Source organism: Temnothorax americanus, unplaced genomic scaffold (genome assembly GCF_048541705.1).
Source record: "Temnothorax americanus isolate GAGA-0224 unplaced genomic scaffold, ASM4854170v1 Scaffold7, whole genome shotgun sequence".
Taxonomy (NCBI): Eukaryota; Metazoa; Arthropoda; class Insecta; order Hymenoptera; family Formicidae; genus Temnothorax; species Temnothorax americanus.
Window position 1 is genome coordinate 5,055,911 of NW_027509792.1, and position 16,095 is coordinate 5,072,005.

The 16,095-nt window shown below is 46.1% G+C and overlaps 1 protein-coding gene across 1 annotated transcript in view; it reads right to left on the reverse strand.

Annotated features, from left to right (window-relative positions):
• LOC143906183 (uncharacterized) overlaps positions 1–16,095 on the reverse strand; it is a 59,476-nt gene that overhangs the window by 39,578 nt on the left and 3,803 nt on the right. The window lies entirely within an intron of this gene.

Below are 16,095 nucleotides of genomic sequence, written 5' to 3' on the forward strand. Positions count from 1 at the left end.
GCAAATCGACTTCTCTTCGAATCGCCGCGGGCGCCGTTTATTTATTCTTTCACATCCCGAGTCTCGACCTCGACGCGCGACGGCGCGATAATAAGGCGAGAGTCGCGTCAACGATTCGATTAATTATTGCGTCATCACGCGCGAATTAGCGAGCGTCGCGGATGAAGCACGGTATCCGTAGTATCGGATTTGTTCCGCGGATCGCAAACGAGGCTCACGGGCGCTAGGTCGCGTGTGTCAATATTCAGACGAGTATGCAAACATCCCGGCAGCAGATAACGAAGCCATGCGAACACGGCTGTGTAGATTCCGGCCTCGCGGGCTGATGTATGACGTATCTCTAGGTTCCTCCTATATGCACGTTAGATCGTGACGGATACGCAATGTCAATGAATGGCACGACACGTTTTTCATTTGCATTACTGCATTAGCAGTCGCTCTAACAATAAGAGACTCGGGACTCTCTCGTGCTGTTTAATTCATAAAAAAAGTAGAAATATCTAGAATTATTGGTTGCCCCTTTGTTACAGCCAGCGCCATATGTATACGGTCGATTGTCACTAGGTATATGACATTTACGTACAGCTTCCGTTTCGTTAGCACACCGGAGACGTGGCTGTTCAATTTCGTCTGGTTTCCTGATCCAATCCTTGATCGAATCCCGCCCACAGTAAACGACATTTCGTTCTCGTTCATACAGAGGAAACGTCGTTGCGGGAACGAGGCGAAAACGAGGGATAAATTAAGGAAAATGCGCGCCGGCGAGATGGGAATGATAATGAAAAGTGGACAAGGTCCGGTAATTGAGGCGATTTTTTAATCTCACGGAGGATGTTTCACTATAGCTGTATATCTTTATATGCAAAATAATTTAAAATATGAAACCGGGCTTAATTATTTTTTACCTAATCCTTCTTTTCAAGTTCCAGATATCATGCTAATTCGCGATCATGGAGTTCTCTTGTAACGATGTAACCATTACAGTGGGACCGCGTTATCTATGCGACCAGGCATGATAATAACGCAACGACTGCGTTTTCGATAATCATTATTTCCGACAGTACGCGCTTAAGTCTCGGAGAACGTGGAGTGCCGCAGCGGCAATTTGATGCTACCGGAGGTAGGCGGGGAAGAGCAGGCCGCCGATTATCAGGAAAGGGTAGAAACTAGCGCTGGAGAAGGAGATGCAATGTAACAAGACCGTCTCGTTACGCGTTGACTGTTACGGGAGAAGGAGCACTCGTCTACGTTTGAGTTTGAGTGCTTCGTTCTCCAGATGAGAGAGAAAAAGGAAGGGTGAAACAAGGGTGCTTGTTCTGCGAAGGACGTTACGGTGAGAGAACACGAAAAACACAAAACCGCTTGGCAAAAGTCATCAAAAAGCACCGGTGAATTTTAATAAAATAGCAAAACGGCGGGGAAATGTATAGGGAAAAATCTGCTGCCGTGATCCTCGACCCTCGCTCAACCATCGCATGCCTTCGCTTTTATCTGACACATCGCGAAACGCACATTTAGTATGTAAATCCTCACGGTGTAACTCGGCGTCGGCACGAAAGCAATTTTGCGGTAGCACTCTGATTCCTCACCGTCTCTGGAGAATTTTTAACGCCTCGTTAAAACGGATCTCTTATAAACTAGCGTACGTGTCTTCGATTCTCTAAATCGAATAGTGAATAAATCTCTAAGGCTGGCGAATATTTTGCTACGTCCTGTGTAAAAAATTGCGCTACGATCGTTTCGGATTATCTGGTCATCGTTTGAAAATACGTATGGGCGTTTATCTTTCGCAAGCGTTTACGCCAAAGTCATCCTAATGGGGCTCTCGAGAAGGACCACGTCCTATCGCTGTCCGAAATTCGGAAACCAAACAACGGGCTGATTCCTCGGCGAGTAGCACGCACACGTAGAACGGGGGAAACGTGCGGGATCCGCGCCTCGGATGACTAATCCTGGCCCGAGGCCAGTAAGTACGCGTAAGTAAACCCACGTATAGACAAGCGTCACCTCGTGTGCGTGCGTGCGCGCACGCAAATGTATATTCACCGAGAGCCAGAGCGGCAAAGTTTCGAGCTCCGCTCTGCTCGGGGCTTACGCGGCTCTCCTCGAGTTATTTATACCGGAATATGGTCGGGGAACACACCCGTCGAGAAGCACACCGCGGGGACACGACTCCAGCCGCGAACAACGATTTAATTGCGTTTTGAATTCGATCCGACACGTTGCGTTGCCCGGGCGTATCAAGTACGAGCGAAATAACGAAGGATAGAGCTGATCGTACGATGCGTTTCCCTGTATATCGATATATATAAAGCCGAAAGGCCTTCCTTCGCAGGCTCTAGGATATTTATGGTTATCAATTATAACCGAGAACATGAATACCCAGGTAAATCAAAGTTCCACGATATTTTTCGTAGAATATACCGTTTGGAAGCAGTCTTCGCACGCGTTACTTTCGAAATAAACGAGTCATATCCGAGAGCGTTCTATCACGTTGGCGCTGCACTAAATTCATAAATAGCAGTCTCGCCGACGCGATCGCATACAGTTTACACATTCAAATACCACGCCTGGCGATACCATAACACGACCGCCGAAATATTTCTGTCTTATACCTTGGCACACTTACGTCCCTAAGTAAGAACAGTTGAATCGAATAATTGTGCGCCTCCGTTCCCGTATAAATCTCATCGTTCCCCTCTCTTTTCTCTCGCGAAGTAAATCTCTCTCAGGTGAAATAATTTGAATTCTCGTACAAGTTGCAGTTTAATGTCAGATTACCTCGATCGTTAGGTTAATATGATTTCCGGCGAAATTCCGCGCGATTCAGCGGCGACGCTCGCGCGCGAGACGAGAGTAGCTCGCAGATTTCATCGCGCGGCCGGCCGGCCGGGCGGAGCGTCCGCAGACTCCGTCAACGAGCGACATCGCGAGAGAGGGACAACGGCGAAACGCGGGCGACTTTGAGAATGGATCAGACGTGCCGCGCGAAATGGGAATTAACGAGCGTGCGATTAGCCGGGTTAATGGACGTAGACACGCGATACTTCCACGACGACGCTTCCAAGGAGACGGGTTGTTGACCGAGGCTGACTGACACTCGCTCCTCTCATCTGGGGCACCCACGACACTCCCCCTCCCTCCCTCCCTCCCACCTCCCGCCGCCTCCTGCCTCCCTCATCAAAGTTGCACCATCTCTCGACGATCGGCACGCCGATCTTATTTCGCGTGATGTAAGAAACGTGGAATGAGTGCCGATGGCAAACCAACGAAACTCGCTCGTGAGATGCCACTTCGTTATTCCTAGCAAGAAAACTCGGCAGAGAGAGACCCGGGATTTCATTCTGATGATATGGAAATTTTTTGTGACCGAAATCACTGTATTTATTTTCTCGTTTATATCAGCGCGAAAATTTCATGGTATATTACATTGGCGTTGATAGGACAGGATATATCGACGTAAAAAGTCGCTAATGATCGTGTCGGCTACAAGTAAAGGAAATTATATTCGGCGGTTCGAACAACGGCCTTTAATGGAGAATGGTGATGTCGTAACAATAAAAATTGGCACGTAAACTCCGGTTACGATGGCGTTCGCCGACGAGACCCGGCGACAGTTTCGATAAAATTACCATCGTCACTGATATCGGCTTAACATCGCGAAATATAAACCTTAATTGCGCGATGCGATTTACACGCGTGCCATTATCGCTGCATCGGTCGTTGGCGAAGATTTTACTAGCGCGGCTTTTTACCGGGAACGCGGCCAAACCGTTCTCGGCGCGAAGTACCTAAATTGGCGGAAAAGCCCTGTTTTTTTTTTTTCGAGATTTTATATATGTCCGATATTTTTTAAGGGATAACGTAAATCAGTCCCGCCCTTCCGGCTACGCCTTGTCTAATATTTTACGACCCTTGCCTTGCCGCATATTAAAATAGACCCACCGCCGTTAGACCATTGTTGCTCGGCGGCGAAAAAAATGGCGAAAACTAATAAATTATAAAAGTAGAAACGTAAAAAATGGGAAATAGGACGGAACGGGCGATAACGAAAGCGATGTTCGCGCCGGAGTCGTAATATCGTGCATTCGAATAGGCCTGCGTGCATCCGTTTATGAGTGAAGTTCTTCGCGCGCGGCAAAGTTCCTTGACCGAGTTGTTCGCCGCGGAACATTTCCATTAGAGGAAAGCGGACGTGCTTTCCGCACGCGCATCGAAGCACTTTCCGCAGGGCGGAAAAAGGTGCGCCATATACGGGGTGTAGCTCGAGTTCCAAATAGAGGCAAACGTATATACCGCGCGATGCTCCCGTTCTAACTTTAAAAGCCCGGCGCGGCGTTTCAGCCTCCGTTTTGTTCATGTGGGCGAACCGTGCAATCGCGCGCTGCAAGCCAACCGGTTAGCGGATCACAATTCACTTATTAATTACGATTATTACGGCCGAAAAAGGCGCGCCTTGTGATATCCCGTATATTGCACGTGCAATCAAGACAGGCCGTAGTGCCTCTCTAGCTCTCTCTCTAGCTCTCTCTCTCTCTCTCTCTCTCTCTCTCTCTCTCTCTCTCTCTCTCTCTCTCTCTCTCTCTCTCTCTCTCTCTCTCTCTCTCTCTCTCTCTCCCTCTCTCGATCGCACGCCGCGCGGCGCCAAGCGCGCGCCCGGAAAAAAGGAAGACAGAACGGCGTCAAGGAACAATGTACAGCACACACCATTGTTCTCGTAATGGCTGAGGGGGCGAGAGGAGGGCCGATTCAGGATGTCAACGTCATTACGGATGCACGGATCCCGACGCGCAGCATTAACCCACTTTTGTTTAATCACAAAGGCAATCTCGGCGATCGGGCCCGGGTTCAACGTCTCGCTGCGCATTCGGCGCCGTTGCGCGCTTAATTGCACATCGCGCTTTTATTCCGGTCGACGACGACGACGACGACGACGAGTCGCTCGACCCCTCGGCCCGTCCTGTCGATCCTCGATGACTGCTGTTGCAGGCGCGCAATATCATTTCACGTTACACGTCGCGTAAAATGAGACAATTAAAAAAGAAACAAGCAGAGACGCGATTAGAGAAATGAGATTGATAACGCGGAATGGAGTATCCTCATCCCCGGTCTCTCTTCCCGTTTCAGAATTGTTTGTTACTGGACCCGCACGCACGGACGCGCATCGCAATCTCTTTGTGACACCGGTATACTGGTGTATACTCGCGCTCGGAACGAGGAGCACTCGACATTGCACGTGAAACGCGAGGGACGCGCGCGTAACTTCAGAGACTGTCGAACTAACCGCGTTCCCGCCACAATTTGCATGCTAACTCGCCGGCACGGATAGTTTGTCGCCGTCTCTCTGCGCGGCAACCACCAATTTCTATGCCGATTGTTTCCTTATACCAATCCCAGTCTCCGCGTTGGAACTCTCTCAACTCGTCGTTCAATCCGGGCCTTCCGGTGATTCGACTGAGCGGCGAATCATGAATAAGGATCGCGACTACTTACGGCGATTTCTCTTCGGCATCACGCGAGAATCATTTCCGACTCGAAAACGCTGCCGAAATTACTTATTGACGATATAAAGCTCGAAAGCTTTCTTTTGATCTCGCGACTCTCAAATAAGATTCCTCTCTCGTGCTATATAGAAATCCTTTTCCCGGATTTCTACGACGGGACATGAGGTTCGTGCACGTGTAAAGAAAGTCCATATAGGACCGAGAGAGGCAGCGTGAGTCACGCAGCCCTCCTATTTTCAAGTACGTTTACGAAATCAATTGCGTGTGTCGACACATCCGGTCTTTAACCGCGGCTCTGCGGTAGACTTAAATACCGATGCCTCACCTCCTGACCACGTGTTATCCTCCGATGACCACGCGACGATTGTTGAACGAAAATACTTCGTCATCTCTTTACTTACTACGAAAATAAAGAGTGTGTCCTTGGTTGAAAAACTTTGCGCAAAATAAAGTCCGACGAGTGAATGGATGACATCGTATCCTTCTTCCTGACTTGACAGAAAAATTAGAAGCTCTTACGCGCGATTACAAATGAAGTAAATTAATCAGAGATATTCGTGTCGTATCACTAAAATTTATTGCGCGCTAGCTGTTACACGAGTCGCAGTATAAATATTATGGTTTCCCGCGGGGCAGGAGCCGTGAAATCGTTTCCGGCCGCCAGGTAAGATAACACCTGCGCCCCCGAACTGCAGCAACGGGACAAATATTTGATTCTCGCATTTGCATCTCAATGCGCGCATTTCTGATAGTCGAGGCGTCGATGGGACGACAGCAACTATAAGCGCCGAGGGGCAGAAACAACTGGGTCACGCTTTCCATTTTGATTTAAGGGTAGCAGATATTTGCTAGGCCGAAAGAGACAATCGCGCGCATATACACACTGATGGACGCGATCGCGCAGTGCGGAATTCCGGAATCGGGACAACGCGGCGCGAGCTAATAGAAACAAGCGTGGGAGTCGAGTGTGTGTGCGTGCGTTATTTGTACTCCTCGAACACACGCTGCCGAGATCGTTTTCACCAATGAGAATGCTGTCCCACATAGATCTATGCCGCGTAACGAACTCTATGTGCTTCCGTGTAATAGACGTCGTTTCAAAATTATTCGCGGAGTTTGTTAAATTCTTTGAGAAGCGCGTTTCGAAGAGGATACGCGCACCTTCCGCATGAGATAGCTACATAAAAACAATGTGATCGCAGCGAGATTTTAATTACTTCTCAGTGCTGATTTAAATTATTTCAGAATAAAATAGAACTGTATTGAAAAATTATTTCAGAATTAAATAGAACTGCGCTGCGCGATATTATACGTTTTCAATAAAAACCAATTTTCGCGCTGCGAAAACATTTACCCGGTAAAGATTAGTTCCTAAAGTTTGCGAAAGTAAAATCGCTGAACTGAGAAGAAGGCAGGCGGGGCGAATCCCGTTGCCATGGTTGGCGAGCGCGAAAGTTGCTGGAAACGTACGACTAAGTACCGGAGGCGACTTGAAAGCTGTGCCTTCCGGGCGCGGCGGCGCGGGCGCGTCTGGAAACAACGTGAAGTGCCTGCAACTTTTCGACCTGGCTAGTGCGATTGACCGTTGCTACGCGAGGCGAAGCTACTAAAAATAGTCCCGAGACTCCATCGCGCTACTCGCGAAAACGATCGGCGCCGGAGAAGGATGGAGGCCAAAGCAACGAAAAGCGTGGACCACTGTAAAGTTAGCGCTCCTGTTTGCAGGACATAATTGACAGACTTTTAATTCTTCTCCAAAGAGTTTCTCTCGTCTGAGAAATCGAGAAAAGTTCTAACAATTATATTTAATACTCGAAGTGATAAAAGTAGAAATGAGAATTGCGACGATTTTTCAGTAATCGGATTGAATTTTTTCTAAACTTTTCCGATATTTTTTTTTAACTTAACAGTTTCTTGAGAAGTTTGGGAAACGTCTTAAGAGTTTTATATCGGGATTCAAATCGGTCGTGATATCGAAATAAAAAGTTGTATAACTATAAGTTTCATGTAATGAAAATATAAGATTGATGTAATTGATATCCACATTATCCACATACTTCTGGATCGTTTTACACTCGATCGTTCTCTTTGAAACTATCAAGATTTCTGGAATTCTTTAGAGAATAGCCAGAACTCTATCAATTACATTGAAATTTGAAATTCTGAAAATGGGGTGCTAAACTTTAGAGACACGGAGCGTGGCGATCAGTGATGCATTGCGTCCTCGATCGTCGTTGCTACGCGAAAATGTTTTCTCAACTCTGATTACGCCTTAACGATTGTAAATGGGAAACAGTATTAGAGAGATAAGAGTCTTTATCGCTAATGGCCATGGCTGCAGTTTTCTCTTCGAAGTAATAATATACGATAAAATTCTTATAATATAATTTTTCGAATAAAAAATAAGCAAAATTCGTTTTTGATGCGGTATCGTAGTAGTGGTAACGTAATAATAAGCAATCATTGTAATGGATGCAATATATGTCGCAGTAAAATATAGTAATTCGTTACAAAATCAAATATAATTTTTCCTTAAAAGTTTATTCTAAAAATTGGAATTATATCAGCTGCATAACTGTCCGACATTGAAATGCAGGTGCTTGGTAATCGGCGAATGCTCCCGATCTGCTATTGGAAATATTCCGAACATGTGTGACAGCAAAAATCAATCCTCAAACATTCTGTCAAGATATCAGCTTTGTATTTGGCATTACGTGCGTTTATAAATGCTAAGGAAATATCGCGAAGCGCCAGAACGACGCTTTCCGTCACGCATAACGAGAGAATCGTGAGAATTTCGACCAATCGCGAGATAACGAGAACGTGTTAACGGATAACGACGGATAACGGCGGATAACAGGCGAACCATTTCACTAAATCGACCAGTGTTGTTGTTTCGTCTCCGTACGTTCGGGGTTCTTCCGTATATATTTCTAGATCAAACATTTCACCATCACGTGATATTGATTCATCTCCTATTTTTAAATGCTTAGCAACACAGACTAATTTCGCCGTACGATCTCGGTACTTTTACCATCAAAGAATCAATGCTGCCAACGAAATTATTCAACGTACGATAACGTATCGCAGCAATTAAGTTCCCGGAACGTGAGTAAATAACGGTATCATAATTGTGCCCTGGCTAATACTAACAAGTGGATCTTAATTCAGGGATTTTATGTTTAATGCATAATCTTTCATATATATAACTGCGTTATATTATCGCGGAATCCGCATGATTCACTTGTACACTGAGAAAAAAAATTTATCAACCCCAAGAAATATTATTTAGTCCGATACGTTCAACTAAACATTTTAGTTAGTTAACTAAACATTAGTTGAATTAATTAATTCTTGATTAAAGAAACTAAATAAATTGTTGAAACAATTAATATTTAGTTAACTAACTAAAATGTTTAGTTGAACGTATCGGATTAAATATTTCTTGGGATTAACAATTTTTTTTCTCAGCGTATGTGTGCGCACGTCTAAAATATCCATCAGAATTTCGCAAAGGAAGGTAAGATCGAAGGTTTCGTAAGTTCGAAAACTAGCGCAGCAACACACGTTTATTAGTGATATCTATCGTTTATCTCATTTGCTCCGGCTGAGCATACACGCGACGTTTCATTATAAGTTCACTTAGCGTCTACTTTAAGCTCATTATAGTTGGCCCGCGTCGGGGCTAACGAGAAACACGGATAAACGTCGAGTTAATGCGCACTGCAAGATTAAATTTCACGATGAAATAAATAATATTAATTTCACGTAACTTGACGTAACTCTAAGCCCCAATAACTTCAGCGTCTCTGTATCACTGTAATATAAATTATATTACTAAATTCTCTCTCTCTCTCTCTCTCTCTCTCTCTCTCTCTCTCTCTCTCTCTGCCGGAAAAAGGTTTTAACAGAAATTCTCCGAACTTTAATTATATACCATTGCTCGGTTCTACGGCTCGAATATCGTTCTCTTGTCGGATCCAATCGAGGATCCGATCTCTCTTACGGCGTGGCGTGTAAACGGGCCAAAACAATCAACGCATTATTGCAACTATTAAGGTGTTCTGGTGCGCGAAGCTGTCCGACGATATTTGATTGGAGCTTTCGCGAGCCACGGGGATAGGCTGCAACGCGACCACGCGAACATTCGTTGGGCATTCACCCCGGCAGTCTCAGAATAACCTGCATACCTATTTGTCCCGAGTAAGCAGACAGTGGTGCACAGGCGAAATTATTCGCCGAGGTAAGTTCACGAAACCGCAAGCACGAAGCGCTTCGATATCGCGCCTTGTTTGAATATTCAGGAAATTACGCGGAAGTCCGCGCCGTGTGCGGGCTTCAGCGCAGGGATGCAGAACTGTTCGCAACTCCAAAAATACCGTCAGCGTGTCGTATGTGAGAATCGCTAATAGCAATAGCACGTGACAATTGACGGTATCGCTCCCAGATAAATTGACGCGCATTCTATTCTCGGCAAATTCCGACACGACGAAGTTTCCGTTCTACGCGTTGAGAGCCACTGATAGCGAAACAACAACGTCGAAACCTGTCACGGACATTATTTGCAGTTTATTTCGAACGCGCGGTATGGCCTGGTCTTCAGAAAGCACCAAATTGACACTCGAGAAGAGATGGGATATTGTCGGCGCTATTGACGACGGTACCGACATCGAAATCGTATTCGAGCTACATTAAGCGACTCGTGTAATAATGAAAGCGGCGATTTTTCAATAACAATGAACAATGAACTCACAATGATCACAAATGAGAAATAATTTCGATGATAATTCGACGACTGGCCGACCAACGACTCGAAATTTTAGACCTTGCGAACGACGGGAAAGATTTCACGGTATTATGTAACGGGAGCTTTCGGAGACTGTACGAGATGTAGAGCCAGCCACAGTGCATATACGATACTTTTCTTTATATGACGCGAGTCGTAAAATAGAACGGCTGTTACAGTCGCATCAATCCGCAGAAATGCGGGACGTAAAACGCTATGAGAATCACATCCTTTCCGCGATTGTTAGGCACATACACGACGCGGCTCCCCTGCGCCTTTAGGAACCCGCAAAGAAGATAAGATAAAACGTTATGAAATCGTGATCTTTGCGACACAGCGAAATAAAACGCGTTTCAGTTCTCCCTCCCTCCCCCCCCTCTCTCACTATTTCTGTTGTTTTATTCGAGACGTGGAGATCTCTATCACATTACACGTGGGCGACTTCTTCGCATGAGTGTTAATAAAGTCAAATGTAACGACTGAAAAGGTTTTACAGCACCACCTTCGCGCGCGCAAAAAAAAAACAAACATAAAATATAGACAATGAATACCTGTTGCAACATCTACTTACGTCTACCTTCGATCGATTACGTAACGACACATTGAGAATTGCGGCGTTCTTTCGAGGAAAAGCGGAATGAGCGCTCCTGCAAATATTATGCAAAGCACCTTCGAAGGCGTTATGGGCGACATTCCAAGTGTCTGGACCGCGAATAATTCTGCTCGCGACCACGGCTGTAAAGACCGCGGAGCCGTGGATCGAGTGCCGCTGAGCGTCGGCGTCGCGTCGTGTCGGTGAATATTACGCGGAACGCGTTTGGACCTGTCGACGAAAGCTTCCTGGTATAAGGCTAAGTTGAGAATCTCGCGGAAGCACATTGCATCGCGGGAGGACGGCAAAAGCATCGCTTGCGATCGCTACGGGCATGCCATTCGAAATAGGTGCCGCTGTCGGGACCTATCGATACCACGCCGTCGCGAACACGCTGTCGCGCGTCGCGCAAAAAAATCCGAAAGCTCATCAAGCTCGGCGACGGGGGGGGCGGTGGGCGGGCGCGGGGAAACGCGTCTGGTGCATTATTCGGACGGCGGGGGTGCACGGCGGGGCCGTCAGGACGCATCGGTGATTCCCCGATGAAAAATCGAAAAATCCGGACACGTGCGGCGCTCGCCCACCCACCCCTCGTATCTTGCGTCGGACGCGGACGTGTTTAACATTTCTCCCCGCGCCCCGCGACGTCCACCGTGGATCCGTGATATAACGCCGCACGTATATATATCTCGTCGCGACGTATGGGAGCGCGCGATACGTATTTTCATAAGACACCTGTTCTCGCGAAATTGCATGAACATCGACTCGTGAGATTTCCGCAAATATACCCCGTCTCCCTATCCCGGAAAGAGATTTCCTCCGCTTTGCTTAACGTGGTTCAATGCCGCACGAATTTCGATGGATTCTCCACGAGATCTCGCGATCAGCGAAAATCTAACATTTCATGTGTATACGGCGTATAAATGCAGTTTTCCCTGCGAATTCCGCCACAAAATTCGAACTAAAAATTAAATATGCAATATTATAGTCGAATGCAATCTCTCAAACCGCGTTTTAATTACAATTTCACTAAAATTCTACAAATTGGATATCCAATCACGCAAAGAAATACGATATTTCGATCTTTTATTCGTACGATTTTCACTCGTAAATAGATCACGTATTATCTCCCTTCTGCGAGAAATAAAGAATAAATTACAGGAAGGAGCTGTGGTCAAAGCGACACTCATCTGGCATCGTCGTCTGTAATTTAATTGGCACACTCGCGTCATTCGCCGAGCACTTATTGACCGCTAGAGTCTCGATACCGAATTGTCGTATCGAGACACTTGTGTCGCGCCGAGTGGGAAACGTTGACGCGCCATATTAGGTGGGTTCGGGAAGATACGCGGTCGACGACAGACGTATATATACGTGTACAGACGCGTACGCCTCGGCCACTTTACAGTCGTACCTATAGACAGGAAAACTCGGTAACTGTTTCGTGGAAAGTGGCCTCAACGCGCACACGAATATGACCCACATGAGGAGAAACAAACAATCTACTCTTCAAACCATATTAAACTAGCACAGCTTGCTTCCCGCCTGAAACTTTCCGCTTAATTCTTCTGACGTAAGCGATTATATTATTCTACCGCGTAACTTTGCGTATCTCACGACTTCAGAGCTTACAGCATTTTGTAAAGGATTGTTATTCGGTACGACTCTTTGATTTACGACGTTAAATGTCTTGACAACTGAATCTTAACATATAGGTCTACGTCGTAACAAACAGCTCGCCTCGGACACATCCCGCGCACATACCGTATCAGAAGAAATGGCTTTCACGGACCGCGAATGACATCAGCGCTAAAGAAGATACGCTTAGTGTCGATGTGATCGTAATTTGTTCGTCGATTACGTCATTAACGGCGATAAGAACGGCTGATTGTTTAGAATATAGATCACTGCGCGTCGTGTTAGCTCACTCTCGAGGCGCAGAATGTTAAATATAATTAGTGCATCCGCGCTATTAAGCACACCATGACTTCACGCAGCTGTCACGCACACAGTTTGTCGAAAGGAATCTGCGGTGGCTTAAAAATCGTTCATCTAATTTTATAAATAAAATCTATGCACGTCTTATTATTTTTAATTAAGGAATATAACAAATGTGCTTCAATTTTCGCTATTCTGCCCTATATCAAACATATACCTTTTAATTATTATTCTTAATCCACTTTTCCTTAAATATTTATTATCACCGTCACAAAAACGTTATTCTCCAAGCTAACTAGATTGATCTAATTAAAAGTTTACAGCGTAATACCCTATCGCAATCGCGATTTGGAAGCGTAATTTTTGCTAAAACGACCACGCTCACGCAAGAGCTCGTTAGTTCGACAGTGGCGTGAAAGTAAATGTAAATATCTCGGCGCTCTCGTGAGCTCGCTCGCTCGCTCGCTTCTCCGATGCGAGAGGACGAGTTGAAAGCTCAAGATGCTGCGGGAAGCGAAATTGGGTCGCCATCTCCGAATATGCCTGACTTTACTTTATCGCGACTCCTGCTCTCGTCTGAACGTTTCGCCGATTCGCGTGGAGAGTCCCGTCGGTTGTGTTTCGTGCCACCGCCTCCCTTCTCTCGCGGGATTCTTAAACGTTTGCGCGTCGGTCGCAAGTTGAATGCTAAGGATCGTCGCATCCGCCGCGTTTCCCTTTGCAACCCGGCGTATTCATTTGGGCCGCTTTGTGCGCCGTTTATTATAGCCCGGTATCATTACGACGGTTTGCGCCCACCGTGCCCGTCCCACGTAACAAAGCTGCCATTACGAGGCGGAGCGAGCGAATGAATGAAGACTCACAAATTTAATTCATTTGAATATGTTCCGCATACGTTACGTACGCATATCTAATTTATTAGGGGTCGCAGTACATCATGAGCACGTTATTAAAGTGCAACTGGCTACCAAAGAACGTGGCGCACGAGATATAATTAAACCTCGGATACGCACGGTGCGACTCGCGGGAATAAACGCGCACCGTGTAGTGATATTCTTATAGTCCGCCCGCATCTAATACTTCGCAAAAATATGAAGAAATAAGGAACGACACGCATCAGAAATGATCGAGAATGAGCTCTCTGCAATTAAAACAATAAAGTAAAATGTCAACGGAAACGAAAATTTATACGACGGCGACGGCTATAAGCTCATTTAATTCGATGCCGAGTAGGGAAATTCTGGCCGCTCTTTATGTTCTTCCTTACTCCGCTGCAAGCACAAAGAGATGGTTCGACCCTTTCTCTTTTGTGCCGCGCTTGCTTCTTTTTTTTTCTTTACGTTCGCTCGTCGAGTGGTAAATGTACACTTTTGCTAGCCAACGGAATGATTAAGTACCGCGATTTCATTCTGCAAGGCAAATGCGTCGCGACGGCAAATCTCTCGGGCGGTACGACCAAAGTGGCGATTCGCAGATATAAAAACGATTGTCCCCTCTAATCGGCTTTTAAGTTCAAACACACGGTCACGGCTTTAGCTTATATATCAGCCCGAAGAGAAAAATTCAAGATAGTCCCGTTTATTCTCATTAATTTACAATGAAAAGCGTGCGCGTTATATAATTGCGCTTGCTATAAATAATCGCATTGATCATTAGTCAGTCCTCGTTTCACGAGAATGATGACGTCACCGGGTGATAATTGGTCCAACTCGAGAAACTCATCGTGTCCGTTTCTTTCTCTTTCTATTTCTCCTTAATTTCCACCCTTTCCCGCTCGCGTTCTCCTTCGTTTCTTTCTTATTTTATTTTGCTGCCGATTCTCTACCCATCTCGTTTTCACTTAATACACCACCGCGGTACCTGCTTTCTACTTCACCCTTGCTCTTCGTGCTCCGGTGAACTCACCGAGAATCTTTATGACCCTGCCGGATGTCTCGCAATGGCATTGACGCGTCGCTTTTTTTTTTACGGAGATTCCCGGGTCTATCGGGAGAAAAATACAACTCGACGTTGCGTGGAACAACCGCGATGGGGGAAATCGTGACGGTAAATGCACCTTTCGTCGGTCCACCTGTCACGCGATGCCCGAAATGAGAAATTGCACCGAAACGTGAGACACGATACGAATTCTATTCTTGATCGATATTACGGTTCCCAACAATATGAGCGACGTTGATTATTCTAATGTTTAAATAACTAATCAGTTATATTCGACAAATAATATCTTGCACCCCGCACGCAGTTGAAAATCCAAAATTAAAGCGAGTAGCAATAAGATCGCTTTCGATTCAAACGCGGCTTCCATCTTCGGTAGGAATGTTCTCCTCATTAAAATTAGGGATCCGTGTACACTATAATTAAGCGCCGTATAACATTCGACGTACGTTTACGTTCAGCTCGCGTGTAATGCGAACAGATGACCTTACGGAGACGTCTGCCGGCCGCTACATTATGTTTGGAATTCGGCCCGGAGTTTGCATTCGGGTCCCGCAATAACATTCCAGTTGGCCCATACGCTAGTTGCGAGTGTAAGACGGTTTCATCATACGGCGGATTAACGATTAAGCGAGATGACTAATTCACGCGAGTACGACGAACATTAAAGCAGTCTATCACCAATTTAGGCTTTCCAGTATAATTAAAAGCAAACTTCTTGTGTCTGTAAATAATATAACTAAACAATATAAATGTAACATTGAGAAATTACTTTAAGAATATTTTCTGCGAAATAAAAATTCATAATTTAACACCGAATTTAAAGTACACAACGGTAAAATCGAGAGAATCGCGAGGTAAGTTCGCGCCCCGATTCCGCAGCATCATCAGAGATCTTACGAGGCGGAGATAATCCCGAAGAAACGGCCTCAACGAAGTTTCGCGCAATTTCTAATCGGATGCCTGGGACGAAACGCGATTTGAACGGACTATCGTCCGAGTTTCCTAGCGAAACGGACTCGAGAACTCGCCTCGCGAGGGAAGATCGGGGGAGTGGAAGATGCGATTGCGACCCGGCGGCGGAAGTGGCGCGGCGGAGAGAACAAGAAGAGCGCAGAAGACGGAGGGAAGATTGCGAAGGAAGCCACCAACTGGGACTGGAAATAGAAACGAGAAGCTCCGTTCCGGGGAATTTCATCGGCGCGAAGGGACGGCGTGGCGAGACCGGGTGAGAGATAAAAGGACGTCATCGGGTGCGAAAACTATTCAAACTGCGATCGTCGCAAAACGGCCGCGCCGCGCCGCGCCGCGATGGATTTAGAGTGACTGCACAAACACGC